Here is a 16,257-nt window from a genome sequence, read left to right as displayed (position 1 = left end):
CAACTGAACTTCTGTGGGATTTTACCAAATCAACAAACTACAGAACTGTAAGTGCACATAAATCCATAAATGTGCAAGTCCATTTTTATCTCATATCTCACCTGAAACTGAATTAGGTTCACCTTATACCAAATTAAAATATGTTCAGAAAAATAAAACTGTAACTTTCTACAAGGCAAAGATACATAAAGACATGAGTTTCTAGGAGGAAATCTCCAACTGGAGTTAAAAGAGAACAGTAGCATTATGCTGATTAAAAAACAAAACCAAACCAAACTCCACAACACCTATCAACCAACCCCATGTCAAAGTATTTTTCAGGTATTTGCTTTTCACTTGTTCTCAGAAAAAATCATCACTGGTACTCTTCAACCTACGAAAATATCAAAAGCACTTACAAATTACTGAGAATTTCAGAGAACCTCTGAAAATTACCCAACAGTTCAAATTGTAGAACCTAGATTATTAGTATTTAAACACCTCCTCATGTATGTAGCTCCAAGAAAGTGTGTCTAGACTAATATGCACTTAGATACTGCAATTTCAGTGGAAAACATTGCAGTTCATGTCATCAACAGTGACCGTTCAAGCACTCACATTCTAAGCCCAGCCAGCTTTTTTGCCACCACGCTGGTTTCTTCCTTGTGCCACGGAAGTGTGACACGCACACACAGAGACACGCACACACAGAGACACACACACACAGCAGAGGTGCGACAGTAACACAAGGAAGAATTATTTTTTTGATAGATGCAGGACCATTGCAGCAGTTGTATTGTTTTTTTTTTGCTGTCATGCCTCCAAAAGACAGAAGGGGCAAACAAAAACTGGCCATCACATCATGAATCAACAGCCTTGTTTTTCTACTGCTGAAGTTCCACAGAGACCTAGAATGTCACTGCCATATCCACAGGAGCCATGAACTTGGCAAGGCTGATGAGCATTGCCTAAGGCTACACAAGATCCTACAAACTAGGCATTCTCATGCCTAGATCGCTTCAATTTGGATAAAAGATTCATTCTGGTACGCATGCTAAGTGCATACATCACAAGACAGTGTCTTGTACTGAGCTTAGTCCCACTAAACCTAGCAGAAGCAGGCACTTATGTCCAAGAACAAGAGAAAAGAGAGAGCAAACTATCGTTCTTCTTTACACTAAATAGTTCCTGGGTTTAAACCTAGATTATGTCCAGCACACATGGGTGTCTTAGGGCTACTGAAACCACTCTATAGCCAAGATACTTATGGCATTATCTATTACGTTATCTATGGACTATGGACTATCTAAAGAAAGCTTTTTCAGTAGTATCTGCAATGACTGAAGGCACTGCTCTTTTGTCTTTATCACCCTGTAGCTCTAATACAGTAATGATCACCTCTCTCACCTGCATCAGCATAAAGCCAGCTTCAATCCTAAACCAGCTTAGTTAGAACTATCAACAAACATACTTTGAGCAAAGCTATCTGACTTTCAGCCAAAATAGATTGTAGAGCATTCATACATCATCTTCTGCCAGTTCTACAATGGGAATGGTAAGCTCCAAAAAGCAGCACATTAGCACATCTCCCGCGCTTTACAACAGAATGTTGTATGAAACTGACTAAAATGCTAGCAACATATAGCTCTGTTGTGGGCAACAGACTGCCAACTCTATTCCTCTTTCCATAAGAAGAGGAAATCAGTTGGTAAGAACATGACATCCAATAAACACAGACACTACCAAGCTATAGCTACAGAACCTGAAATCATACAGATCATTTTGTCAAAGCAGGAAAGAAACTTCATACAAAGTGGAAGTTATGCTTTTTTGCTGACTGGAAATTAATCTAAAATATTTTAAGATCACTTATAAGACTAGCTCTGAACAAGTAAGTCTCTTTCAGAAAATTCTCGAAGTTGTAAGAACAGAGAAACCAAACTGGAAAGGTAACACACACAGACTTGAACTATTTTAGAATCAGAAGATGACATTAGAGCTACTGACAAAAAGGAAGAGTTGCCGATGTAACTGTAAAGTCACGGGGAATCAATGTATCTGCCCACTTCAGAGCTAACCAGCAAAACATACCCATCACAAACCAGTGCATTTCTTCAGTCTCCTTACAACTCTCTATCATCAGACTTTGAAGAACTGGATAACTAGTGTGGAATTAAGACTGGAGGAGGTGTCCACTGTATTCCAAGAAAACATCCACAACTTAAAATGTAACTTTAAAACATCACCAGAGAATAAACACAATGAGTTACTGTGATGGTAAAAGTTATCACAGACACACAATATAAAAGAGTAACATTTTAAACTTTGGAGTTTTGTTGGTTTGGGGTCTTTTTTTTTAATAGGTGCAACCAAATCACATACAACAGCTGCAAAGGCAACACATTAAATTCAGTAACTGAGCATCTTCTGTTGTGCCTCTGCACTGCCAAGTTCTTAAAACCGAAAGCCCTTTTATACAACCTGTACAAGGGCTTCTTGGTTTAGACACTAAATTGGTGATAAGAAGAGGCAAGAACAAATCCCACTCATCACACAGTCTGTAAGAGCATTACTACAAGAATTCCTTAGTAACAACATTCAGTGGGCTTCAGGAACCCAGTCTGATCTACCTACTGGTATAAAACATAAGTGAATTGGAAATAAAGGAGCAGAGGAAAGATGGAAGGAGAAGAAAGGCATTGAAAAACAAACTATTGAAAGTGGTACAGCAAACGAATAAAAGCTGAAGTCTTTCATTTAAACAAAGAGAGCAGTTCTTAGAAATCACCTGTGTAAGAAGCTACTGTGCTAAAACTTTACTCATGCTTTTATTTCCCATTTTAATTACTGTTGCTTTCTACTCTTCATCTTTCCTACCCACACAATGCTCCTCTGATCTCCTCAAAATACAGATAATGGGATTACCTATCCAAAGCACCTCCATATTCATGAATAATTTCAAGTGTAGAGTTCAGCTTTACTATAAAATGTTTAGTTCACTAAGCCAAAGATGCTGAGCATATTTTATTCCAGGTTATACTCCACCATATTATAAACATGGTGAAAAACAAAGCTTTTATGTATGCCTAACTCTTCCTTACACCATAAGCTTAGGTTGCATGTTAGCCTGTGAGGAGTAAATTTTTTTCCATTGTATTTCTTCAGAGCATCCACTCCTTCCTTCAGAACACTCAATACACAACTTATGTCAACAGGTTCCCTGTAAGTCAAAGCTGCTTTCAGAGCAATCGTACTTGTAAAAACCTAAAAGTGCAAAAAAACATTACTAACATCTCTCAGAAGGAGTTTTACTTCCCTGTGCCGTTTCTCTTTTTTGGGGGATTTGCCTGGTTATCAATCAGATAATGAGATTTTGCAAATGCGGATGATTTTATTACATTATGAGCACAGTAGGAAGCCAGTTCCAAATGGAGCAAAATAGTAGAAGTTTTTTTAAAAAAATGTATTATTTCATACTTAAGAATGTACCTAAGTCGTATAGTATGTTGCATCTTCTGTTTGTGTAATAGATAATTTAAAGCACCTAGAGTTAAAAGATTCAATCCAGTTCTATCCAATCCAAGTTTGCAAAGTGTTAAAGGTAACCAGCATAAACACCTTTATAGAAAGGCCACATTTTCACTACAATTTTGTGTTAATTTTAAGCATACATGAAGAATTATTTCCATGACAAATTTAAGTAAGAGGTCTCAGAATATCAATAATAGCACAGCCCAGATCTTGAATTAAAAGAAAAGTCTGCTGGGGAGGGTTTTGCTTTTTAGATTTTACTAATTAAAATGCTTTGTATACGCTTTTACTTCCCTTATTCAGCATCTTTGTACTGCAAGATTCAATACAGAACCTTTTGCAAACTAACCACAACAAAGTTCTTGAAGTTTCTCCTCTGTGAAAAGGTTATTTTGTAATTTCTGAAGTCACACTCATTAAGTACCACAGAAATCTCTTCATATCTCATGACTACACACACCGTTCTCAGAGATGAACACAATTCAGGTCACTGACCCTGGGTAAATGCAGGCAGGCCTGTTGCTAGCAACATAAAATATAAATAATTACTTAGAAGCAAAAATATTTTTTTATTTACTATAAAAATTATTCTACAGTATACAAAATTAAATTGAGATTATTAACATACATACTGGAATATAATGGATCTAGATGTATATACATCTATACAATATCAATTTTTAAGCTCTTGTCATTCTGCATTTTAACAGCCTATTCTTGTAACTAAGCACAATCAATTATGTTATTTGACATAAGACATACATGGTAAAAGATTCACCAAATACATCAGATTTGGTGTGTTATTTAAAATACTGCATAATAAAATGTGAAGCATAACTAGTGTTACTGGAATTTAAAATAAACAAATCTCACATGGTTCTAGCAATTGTCAACTTCCAAGACTACTTCCCAGAAAGACCCAATTGAGGAATTTCAAAATCACTGGTTTTGCTGCACCTAAAACACACAACATCTTTTGTTGCTAGGTAAAATCCTGTGTGTTCAGATGCACAAATTAACATACATCTGAAAACCAAACACACATGCGCATATTTACTGCTTCTGTTCTATTTTGGACCAAGACACTGGCTATCCGAAGTGGTCTATTCCCCCCCCCCCCCATTCATTCTCTTGAATTATTTCTTATATATGACATCACGACTACTTCACATATCCAACATACAAGCATAACTCTGTACAAGCTGTCTGGTTCACACACAAAATCACATACATACATAAAATCAAAAGAAGGCATGGTTTCAGCATGGAAACCCAAAACATCCCTCCCCTTTCACAGTCGCCTGCGTGTTACTCCACCTGACAGCCACCATACTGAGTACTAAAGCAAAATTCAAGTCATTCATGATCAGCATCACATTTAGCATGTTTCCAAAGTAAACACAGATCCCCATCTTTAGGTTTTAAAATTCATAATTCAGAAGAAAAAATAATTACACCCCTCTTCAGGTTAGTTTGTGCATTCAAAAGAACTACAAGCACAGGCACCTTCATATGTCAGTTTACTCAATGCATAAGAAAGTGAATGTTACTGAAGGGCATTTTTTCTACCTGCTTTCCTATTTTGGGTGAAAAGCTAGCAACAATCAAAACTGAGTTTATACTAGACTTCACCAATATACCACTCATTCTAAGAGTTTGCATTGTACTTCATACTCCCAGTTCCAAATGCACGCTGATGAACTAGAAGATTATGCTACTTACTAGATCAAAATTTGTGAGATACTTATGAAACAACTGCATCTAAAACAAAACACACTCTACCATAATTTTTCTTGTGTACCGTAAAATTATTTTTGGTGTCCCAAAAAGCACTAATTCCTCTAAAAATATACTGCAAGTTACTAGTTTCACTCTTATTTACAACACATGATGAAAGAACCCATCCTTTAAGTGTGAAAGCATGTACACACAGCTTTACTAAGATCAGAGTTTCTCACCCAATTCAAACCTGACAAAGGCAGAACTAGAGGTGCAGTAGAGCAAGAATTTCTTTCTAACAGCAATACTGCTTAAGCAGCCTGTATCCTTTCCAACACTACCTGCTTGGCTGAGACAGTGCTACTATCACAGGGTCACTCAGCAAACAGCACTGGGGAAATGACCTGGTGGAAAAAATGGAGGGGACACCACTATTTTTCATTCTGTATCACTCCTCCAATCTGGTTCACTATAAAGGCACAGCAGTCAGGCAGAAGGAACAAAGCTGGGACAAAAAGGGGCTTCTTAGGCCAGTACTGGTGTCAAAATGCTGAACACTGAAGTGCACTTAATTCTATCACAGAAGGACCTAACAATAGTGTCACACCAGTATTAATTCAATAAGACTTTAGGGTGCAATCTGAACCTCTGAAATTTGTGATTTATAACATACCATTCGTTTTAAACCTAACCGTTTTTATGTAAAGCAGTGTGTAACTTCTAAAAAATGTACTACTTTCCTTGTATATAAAGGAACCAAACAGTGTAAAACTCACACCTGACCCATACAGCTAGACAACTTGGGATTTGTTTTTTAAATACCTATTTGTTCATGTAAACTCCAGAATAAAGGCTATGGATTTTAGGAAGAATCAAACCAAAACAATTGGGGCAAGAGAGGTAGAGAGAAGAAATAACATGTAAGTTCAAATACTTGAGATATTTTAGATAATTTGCATATGCTTTTTTTCTTACTCATTGACTAAAAATATTAATTTTAGAAGCACAAACTTAAAATATTTTTCAGTACACCGACCATATAAGGAATCACAAATTAAAGGGGGGAGTGGTTATTTTTATTACTCACTTAATAGGGTCAAGCAAACCAGACACGGTTACATTTTAACCACTTTGGAAAAGCAAACTCATGCCACTGTGTTTATATTCCCCTCCCTCAACCAAAAGATGCAAAGAGATGCTATATGCAGGAGTTGCCCATCCCCTTCATTATCAGCTAAAATACTCGTAACTGTTGGATGGCACTGAACTCTTAGAACCAAGTACTTGCTTCTGTACTGTTTAATGGCTTCATTGAGTAAAAATGCAATCACTGAAGGGTCCCATTTACATGAATCCCATTTACACATTCTAGAAAATAATTTTAACCCAAATTCCCATAAGCATGAAGACAACAAAATTCCAGGAAAAGGAAGGGTATTTATGAAACACAGACACTTCTTAATTCTTTCTATGTCAGCTTACAAAAACAGATGTGTGTAACAAACTAATTCTTTTTCAAGTTAACACATATCCTACCTATGATTTCTTTCAAAGGTGACATCTGATATTCAGGGGGATTAGTCTGGATGGTTCTGGTTTGGGTTTTTTGGGATTTTTCTTTGACACAGCCATTTTACTTGATATATTAAACATGAACAAAACAATATCACATAAGTCATATTTCAAAGCAGAATATCCACGAGGGCTGTAAACTAGTTTACCCAGGGCAATGTGCTCTCACAGTTGTGAAATGCTTTTCAGAGCTGAGATTTTTCTATAGAGGTCCTCAAAAAGATTGATCATTTCATTTACAAAAACTGTTTCTGTTAGTTGTGGTTGGGAAAAGAACTTCAGATATGCAAAGCAAAACATATGCCACTATATGTTTGCATTCATTTGTTAACAACTTTAGACCTAAAAAAGTCTCAAGACCTTTCCTACTTTTCCTACTTCTCCCTGTCTATTTTTCAGACATGAAGCAAGCAACTGAACACAGAATTAAAGGAAAGCCTAGAATTTCCACAAAACCTGGGCAAACATCACTCAATTTACAGATATTTACTACAATCTTGATACTACTACAGCTTACTATTCCTTCCAATTTAGTAGTCATTAACTACTACTTCCAGTATTTGTCATACCCTTTATTTACAAAACAGACTACTTGTCAGAGACCTAGCAAGAAAAGGTACTCACTACTACTTCCACTTTTTAATCCTAGAGTTCAGACAGCACTTGTAGTGCTCTGCAAACATGCAATGCCTACTGAAATGCTTTTACCGCTCAAAAACTGCAAGAGCTCAAACATATAGATAAGTATGGATACACACACACATGCATACTACATATGTATGGGAGGTAAAGGCAGTTCTTTGCAAATGCAGACTATTTTAACTGCAACGACTTTACACTGAGGAAGGCAACAGTTTCTGTCCAAAAGGTTGCTAAAAGGTATATGCGTATATTGAAAAAAGAAGTATTTTTACAGCTACCATGGTTTCAAACAAAACATTATAACATTCAAGAGACTTCAGCTTTCTAAGTGGCCCATCCTTAACAAATCCAGATGTTACTGCATTTTGACATCATGACTGTTTCCTTATTTTAACTGTTTGCTTTATCTTTTCCCCTTTTAATTCTGTCCTGACGCATATAAAAATCCATATCATGCTGCAATGTACAGGTAACAGTAACCAGGAATTAATAAATTAATAGGCTACTGTCATGTTTCAGTAAACACTACTGTAACAGAACTGACCAAAACCAGAGAGAATGTAAAATCTTACTCAGAACACAACAAACTCCATTACAAAAATACTTTATATACTTATATAGATCACTCAGAAATCATCTGTAGAGCTGCTGTCAGATGTCTAAATGAAATAAGACTACGTCTCCCTTTCAACTGCCCTGGTACAGTAGTATCTTTAATCTTGAAGGCTTCCAAAATATTTGAATACATGAAGATATGCACACCTATAGTCTTCCAAAAAAAAAAAAAAATAACCAACCACACACAACTGTAAACTGCTGGATAGCTCTGTAAATAGATGATGCTTACTTACAAGACTTCACGTAAGTGGCTTGTTTCAGCTATACACTGGTTTGTGTACCTTTTAAAATACTTTTTGACATTTTCAAGCACAATACGGACTAGCTGCTGTTCAACCGATTCCCACGTGACAGCTCCCACTGACAAATGCAGTCACAGAATGACTTGGGTTGGAAGGAACCTTAAAGCTACCATAGTTCCAATCCCCCTACCATGGGCAGGGACACCTTCCACTATACCAGGTTGCTCAATGCCCCATCCAGCCTGGCCTTGAACACTGCTAGGGATGAAGCATTCACAACTTCCTGAGGCAACCTGTGCCAGTGTCTCACAGCCCTCACAGTAAATAATATCTTCCTTATATCTGATCTAAACCTTTGTCTTTCATTATTCAGGGTATTTAGTCTGGATAGGCACATACACAGCCAGGTACTCTCTGGTCACGTGTTAACCATATGCCTAGGTCTTAAACCAGCCTTCACTCCATAAATCCCCATACCTTACGCTAAAGCAGGTATAACTCTGATATGAAAAGCGACAATGCACAAGTGCTGCTGATATCCTTTCCACTTTAACATAACAAATCAGATTTAACCGCCCAAGCTTCAGTTTAGGCTGAAAAACTGGAACTTGTCTACTTCACCTTGTGTCCAAAGAAACTAAATGAACGTATTTAGTTCTCAAACATCAGAATTCTCCTTAATGCATCTGTCAGACTTCACCCACTTAGATAGGGTTTTCTGAGGACACTTGTTCAGAGATGGGTTTGAGCAACTGCACTTAAAAGGTAGTATAAAAGAAATAAATTTCTTCAGTTGCAAATGCATACTTTCATTACCCTAGAAATCCTGCAGAACTCAATGTAAACCTTCTCTGAAAAAATAGTAATACTCTTTAGCCCTTAAATCATTCAAGCAGCTGGCCAAATCTAAGTCAGCCACAACATCATTCTGATGTTAAAACTCATCAGCCACTACGAAAAAGTACTACAATTATAGCTTAAGCCCAATCATTTAAGAAACATGCCATGAAGGACAGTCTCAGCTCAAAGCTTTCTCCTTTTTTTTAATTTCTCTCAGGGAAATAGGCAAAACACAGTTTCCTTATCATCAGGTGCTGATTCTTTTTATGCAGGACAAGTTCACCGGCTTCACATTTATATTGAAATAGTCAAACTCAGTACTTCAGAAACAGGGTGCACACTGCCTCTCAAGAAATGCAAGGGGAAGAGACTAATTTAGCATCTTGACAGCCACACCTAAGACAGTTTTGGCTCAAACAACTATTCCTAAAAGTAACTCTAAACACACTCTTTGAAGCGGAAGGAGATACGCTTTCTCTATTTGCACAGCTCAGAAGTCCCAGTGTGTTATTTCTTTTCCTGCATATCCCAAGCATAGTACTAAAATGAAATATACATGGAATAGCCGTGCAAGTGTAGTAAATGGGGACAAAACCACAATCTAAGCTTGTTTACAGAACTCAGATTTGCCTTTTATCTATCAGTGCTAAAACACTAAAAGGGAATTTAAGGATTACTGCTAGGATTTCATGATATTGATAAAATAACTGGGACCCTAAGCTGGGCAAGAGGAGTTAGAAGTTGTTTAAAGAAAAAGAGAAGGAGTCCCTTATTTCCAAAACTACACATACCACAGCTGCTCTTCCAACTCTTTTTAACTTGGAAACCAAAAATGAAGGTCCAGCTTTTGTCAGACATGTCAGTACAGAAATACCATGTTTAAAAATCTTGTTCAACATGCTTTCAAACAGCAGTTCATATGAAGTTCAGCAGCTCTGAAAATTGACAGTGGTCAAGTTCAGGCTCCATGACAACCAGATGCATTCAAAATAGATGGTGAACTGAGTTATTTCATTAAACTGAGTTATTTTGTTAAAATAAGAATACTCAGACTGCAGCTCCCCAAAAGCCAAAGCTGACTTAGATTTGGCTGCTCTTTTCTCACCTACAGCTCTCTTTACCTTCAACCACTGAATGCAGACCAGTCTCTTGTACATCTGGCATCTGCCTCAGTCCTGCTGAGTCAGTTCTGCAATTTAGCATGATGTAAAATATTCACCTTTTTTTATCAGTTTTCTGCTGACTCTGTACACCTCCAGAGCCCAAGTCCAACTTTCAGCTTCAAAACCTACACAGTAAATAAGAACCTAATTGTGTTTTTTTAGCACATGCATACAGCTGACACATTTATATTCTGCATAATACTACTTGATCACAGAAAACTGTATTTGCATTTTTGTGTAGTCTTTGATATTCTGGACCTTTGAAATTCACAGTTCTTAGGTTAGGGCCAGAAGTCCAAATACTGATACTGGAAGTAAGGTAGCCATGCTCTAGGACTGTGATGTGGCAATAAACAGGGCATTCTGCTCATATACGGAGAAACTATGCACTATGGGACACAAGATAGTGATCCTCGCCTAAGAAGCTCACTATCTAAACAGACCGTGTTTGTCCACAGAAAGACAAAACCAGACAGCTCACAAACTTCAGCTATCTATAATAAGGTTTGCTGTACAGGCTAAGAATACAGTATAACAGAAGTAAAAAGCAAGATAGCTAAAGTATTTCTGACAGTTCTTGCTAAACTGACACAGAGCACCTTGTAGACCACAGCTAACATCTGGTTTAATAGCAACAGTAATAGACCCCACCTCTACTTCAAGAACACAAGTGAAATGTTTACAGGCTTTTCTATATATAGTTTGTGTCTGTCATAGTAGTCTACATAAATAAATTTGAAGAAATAAATTTAATCAGGCACGCCAACTACAAACGTCTCTGATGTTAGGAAGCAAAATGAACAAAAAAAGACTTCACCACAGTAAAATCCAGCATCCTTACCATTCAGTTCTCAATGTTCCCGCCCAGTTAGACATAGAGAGGCCTTCACAATATGCTTTCAGTCCTAATTGAGGCTCAGGCTGACTACTACATACACTCAAATACATTTCAGTAAGTGTTGCAAAGTATTTGTACTTCAACATATGAATTAACAAACATGAAAACGCAACTTCTCAGATTAAGTCCTTCAGAAAATTAATTTAATTTCATTATTAAAAATTTGGTTAAAGCCCCTTAAATAACTGGAGAATGAGTAGAATATAGTCCCACTGATACAATCTATTCTGTGTTCCATCTCTACTCCCTTACACTGTTTCCACATATCATTCCTACCTTGGTGGTTGTGCTGTATTGACATAATTCATACCATATTCTTCCACTGAGAAAATAAACCATTATCCAGGAGCCTGTAAAATGTTTAAGCATTGATTAAATCCCAGCAAGTTTCTTCTTCCTCTCCCCTGAAGGTAAGCACACTCATGACTGAATTGGAGAGTCATGCTTCCTTTCCTCCCCCTCTGTCCCACAGTTCTTTGGTTCTTTTTTGTACGATAGCACACATTACATGGGACTAGAGGACAATTACCAAAACACCTGAGAAGCCAGGGATCTAGGTATTCTCATTGGAACTGAACATGTGGTTTCAGAGTCCTGCCATCTAAGGAGCACACTAAACTGTCAAGAAGGGCAGCAGTCCCCCTCCGTCCTTCCCAACTCTCAGGTCCACAGCTGTGCCCCCTTCCTTGGAAAGCTTTTAGTGTTTTCACTGAATAGAGAGTAAATTCCATGACCTAATTAAAAACTATTCACATCCGTGTCAGGTTCATCTCCTGCCAGTTTAGTAAACTGAACTAGCTCTGCAAATGGAAGAAAAACTTAAAGCTGTAACAAAAAGTTTAACAGGCCTTTTTGTGCAAAAAGATGCTGGCTCAGTTTATGACACACAACATAACTTCCCACCAAGTATATGCCTTCACAAGCTGATCATACTCAGGGTTAGTACTAATAAGAAAAGAGCAAGTCACAGAGAAGGCTCACCTTCCTGGTGCTTTCCCACCTCATGATGAAACGGTTTAGGTAGCTAAATTAGCAGTGAAGTTTTTTTTTACCTTTACTCACACAGTTTCTTTTGCTTAGCTTCTTAAGCTGGCCCAACATGGAAAATCAAAGCAAAAATGCCAGCAAAGAGAATTTGCAAGTATGCTTAACCAAGGGAGAATGTGGGCAGACAGCCTCTTGTGATCCAATGCAGGCTGCTGTCAAACAGCCGTGTCATATTCCCCTGCACCATCCAGACACCAGAGTAGGCAGTAGTTGCAATGATGAAGGCTACAAGTCCATGTGCAGCCCCACCTTAATCCCTCTTGGTCTTGCAGACCTCTGAACCAGGAAACTACTGTAATTTTTGTATCATGCTCATGAGGTAATCTCTAATGCATCTAACATCACAAGGCACTCTAATGCATCTAACATCACAAGGCACTCTAAAACTACAGTAAAGTCTTCAAAGTAGATCAACAACAAAAAAAAAAAAGCACAAATAGGTTTTCCTCTTCTTTTCTTCAATACAGTAAATACATGAATAAATAGAGATTCCACGTTTTCCTCACATCATTCACTCCAGAACTACAGCCCTAACAGTTCTCAGAATGTAGATTACTGTCAACTCCAAAAAAATCTTAACAAAATATGAATCATCCTAACATAGTATTTTTTAATTTAACATAATTCAACATGGGCTTAAGTTCCCCCTGTAGTCCGTTTACCATGGCCTTATCCCCAGTTAAGGAGACGCTGACCCAGAAGACTCTGAAAAATGAGATAAATTAACAAACTTCAGTAAATATTCATATAATCTAGTGATGAAGCCAAAATACCTTCTTTTACAGATTTAAAACTCTGAGGTCTTGTTTTCCTATTTTGTTAGCAAAATTTTGCAGCTACCTCTGCGGTAGTATCTTAGTATATACCAAGATTTGCTTTAATATTATGCTTAACAGTAGGGATGAAGGCTGAGTTTTAAATGGTATTATAATCCATTAAGAAGAATTCAAAACCCTACTTAAGTCAGGTACACATGTGGATGCATGCACACACAGGGAGACGAGCCAGTACAGACAGTGGGTATACATCAACCAATGAAAGCTTTACCGGGGTACATTCATTACCACATTGAACAGAGTTTTCATCATTCATGGCAGCTCTGTACTCTTACAAACTATTGCTACAGGTAGCTCATTTGAGACTCTCTAACATTTGTTCTAAAAGGAAAAAAAAAAACAACACACTACTAAACCTAGAATGTACTCGTTATATTCTAATATGACCTTCTACCAAACTTTTTTAGATTTCATTCAGTAATTCCTCATCAAGCCTTCATCAATGTATGGAATATCCCACAAAAAGATCTAATTTAAAAGTATTCACAGATGAAGAAACCATGACACACTTTCATCAAGTGGAATAGATTGTCCATTACCATCAACCCTGTATTATCTCCTGGCTTACCAGTACAGAAGACAAGGACTTTGTGGTGTGGAAAAAATTTTATGATCTAACAAGAGGTTGCAGATACCCTGCCACACAGTATCTCAGTCTGAGTTTGATAGCTGAGAGTTCAATTCACACTCATGTTTATACCAAGTTACCTTTTGTAAGCTTATCCTCAGGAACTGGCCACATGCGTACATAACTACACGTACACACCTCTTTACCCCACTACAAATGTGACTTTGCATTCCCTCAAACAAAAGAAAGTTAAAGCTAAGGATGAAGGCACGATTGCTAAGCCAATCTAATAATTTGCTGCTACCAAAAGAGTGGAAAAAAAAAGGAGAGGTATTGGGGAAGGTTCTGTTCTGCCCACATTCATCCTCTTCGCAGTCCTCACTGCTCTAGCTAATTTACCCCAAAGAAAACCAACTTTTTTCAGGTGTGCTTACTGGTTTTCTCATACACACAGATGATGGCAAATTATTTGAATAAATAGTTTGGTTTGTTTTTTTGGTTTTTTTTTTTTATGTTCTAAAGGTTTAAACTTTGCAAAGAACTTGGGACTTTTTTTTTTTTAACTGTATTATATTATGGCACTTAATGTGTAGTTCAGGCTTAGTCTGTCAACTTGGGATAATGTTGATTTGAATCCCTTTTTGAGTACAGTCACTATGGAGATGTATGGAATTCATTTATGAACATTCTCTGACGGTAGTCGTAAGAAAAAAGTCTAAAAGAAATCTCTCATCGAGATAAAAGCCCTGGAAACTCTCTGTCACTGTGAGCCCTTCAGATTAATTTTGACTACCTAGACTTTTAGGATGCCAAACAGAAAAAAAAATGACACTTTGGGACAGTCTATATAAACTTCACCAATTCCAGCAATGAAATAACGGGTATAAACTGATCCATCTAATGCTCTCCAAGTTATCTGTCTTTTGTTCAGGAAGCAGCCACTGCTCTAAAACTTTGACAAAATTATCTATTTCAGTAATTCTAGGACATGACAAGATTATGCAACTTTCTGATTATTTAACAGTACCTCTGCCAGCATCAGAAGTTGTAAGGGTTCTGACCAAGGGAGTCTGATTTCCTGTAGCATTTTTTTTCCCTAATAAATATTCCTAAAACGATTTTAATAAGAGGTTGCAAGAAGGAAATGAGGACAAATTTAATAAATAAATAAATAAAAGGGCTTTTAAATCCTGACCTTACAAGCTCCAAAGAGTACTCAGGATCACCACATCTGAGGTATCCAGGAAATAATAAGGAAAAAAAAAAAAAATAAAATCTTTCTTGTCCCACTGAAGTCCTTGCAAACTACCGAGAATACCTCACTAGATGGAAGGACTTCAAAACAAAACCACTTTTCCAGCAGATCTTCTTCTTTAATTTTCTACTAATGCTACTGAACTGGTGCATTTCATGTAATGATGTGGTGTGCTTTTTAACAAAGCTTGCTAGAAAAAAAGGTAGCATTCTATATAGACCTGCTGTTTCCCAATTTGTGAAAGAGCTCAACAAGGAGGTCATCAGCATGATCTGACAGACTCCGAGGATGAAGCCAGCAGAGGTATCCTTAGGAAAAATGCAGTTTTTTCAGATGTATCTGAAATAGTATAGCAACATATGAAATCACAGGGGCATAGCAAAAGGGATAAGAAAAGGAAGATTCAAAGCAAGGTGCAACAAATGGACCAACTGCAGCCTAACAGACTCATCTCTATAGTCCTTCATGTGACCAGTGTCCAGTGCACGGCAAAAAGAAAACTCTGACCATGACAATGTAGTCATCAAGACAGTCACAACAGTGAACTCCCTCAAACCATCAACACCATATACTACACTGACATATTCTTTTCCAACTTAAGTTAAAGCCACATTTAATGCCTTCAAAACTGGAACTGCCCTCTTCCCCCTAACCCCCCCCCCCCTTTTTTTGATAAACAATAAAACACCACCTTTGGAAATAAGCCAGAACTCCACACTGCTAATTTGAGACTTCACTTGAACTGAACATAAAGGAGATTTAATAGCTTCAGAGCTTAAGAGAAAGAGATCTCTATGGAGTTCAGTAGTGCTACACTGAATCTATCTGAGGAAACATGGATCCTCACACAGATTTGCAGCCAGGCTTGATCTCCTTTTTTGCTCAGAGAGATTTTTATTCAAAATATTTCAAGTTAGCTTCATACTTGATCTACAGGAATTACTAGAAAGCATAAAGGCATACTTCATGGTTGATTTTGTGTTTAGCAAAGAGCAAGAGACATGCTAACCTATACAGATTATATCTGCCACAGACAGTGCTTGAAAATACTGAGCAGTCTTCCTCCCTTTCATGAAGGGGTCAAGGAGATGGATGACATCCTGAAGGGCAACAAAGACAGCCAAAGTGGGAAGTTCTGAAATGCCAGATAGTCAACTCAAAGCAAGTTAGGGAAAAAGAGAAACAAGACTTTATGAAAAATACAATGGATTGCTAAGAAGGGCATGGGACGGGGGAAAAACTGTCACTAAACATCAAAGTAGTTGCACCACTATTTGACTAAGGAACCTCAACTACTCCTAGAAACTGAGTAATGCTGTGTTGTTTGTCACAAGACAAAGGTCTTTA

At 37.4% G+C, this 16,257-nt stretch overlaps 1 protein-coding gene across 2 annotated transcripts in view; it reads right to left on the bottom strand.

The window, feature by feature from the left end:
• DYRK1A (dual specificity tyrosine phosphorylation regulated kinase 1A) overlaps nucleotides 1-16,257 on the bottom strand; it is an 86,727-nt gene that overhangs the window by 58,241 nt on the left and 12,229 nt on the right. Inside the window, exon 1 of one of the 2 annotated variants that reach the window (XM_061359150.1) lies at nucleotides 4,384-4,599. The exons of the other annotated variant lie outside the window; for it this stretch is intronic. The gene's annotated coding sequence lies outside the window, so the exon portion shown is untranslated. Of the gene's footprint in view, nucleotides 1-4,383; nucleotides 4,600-16,257 lie in introns of those variants that run through there. 2 annotated transcript variants of the gene reach the window in all.

Source organism: Neopsephotus bourkii, unplaced genomic scaffold (genome assembly GCF_033783945.1).
Source record: "Neopsephotus bourkii isolate Nb327-2 ecotype Australia unplaced genomic scaffold, CSIRO-AGI_Nbou_v1 NB_962, whole genome shotgun sequence".
Taxonomy (NCBI): domain Eukaryota; kingdom Metazoa; phylum Chordata; class Aves; order Psittaciformes; family Psittacidae; genus Neopsephotus; species Neopsephotus bourkii.
The sequence above is the reverse complement of the archived record's forward strand: the minus strand, read 5'-3'. Positions and strand labels throughout refer to the sequence as shown.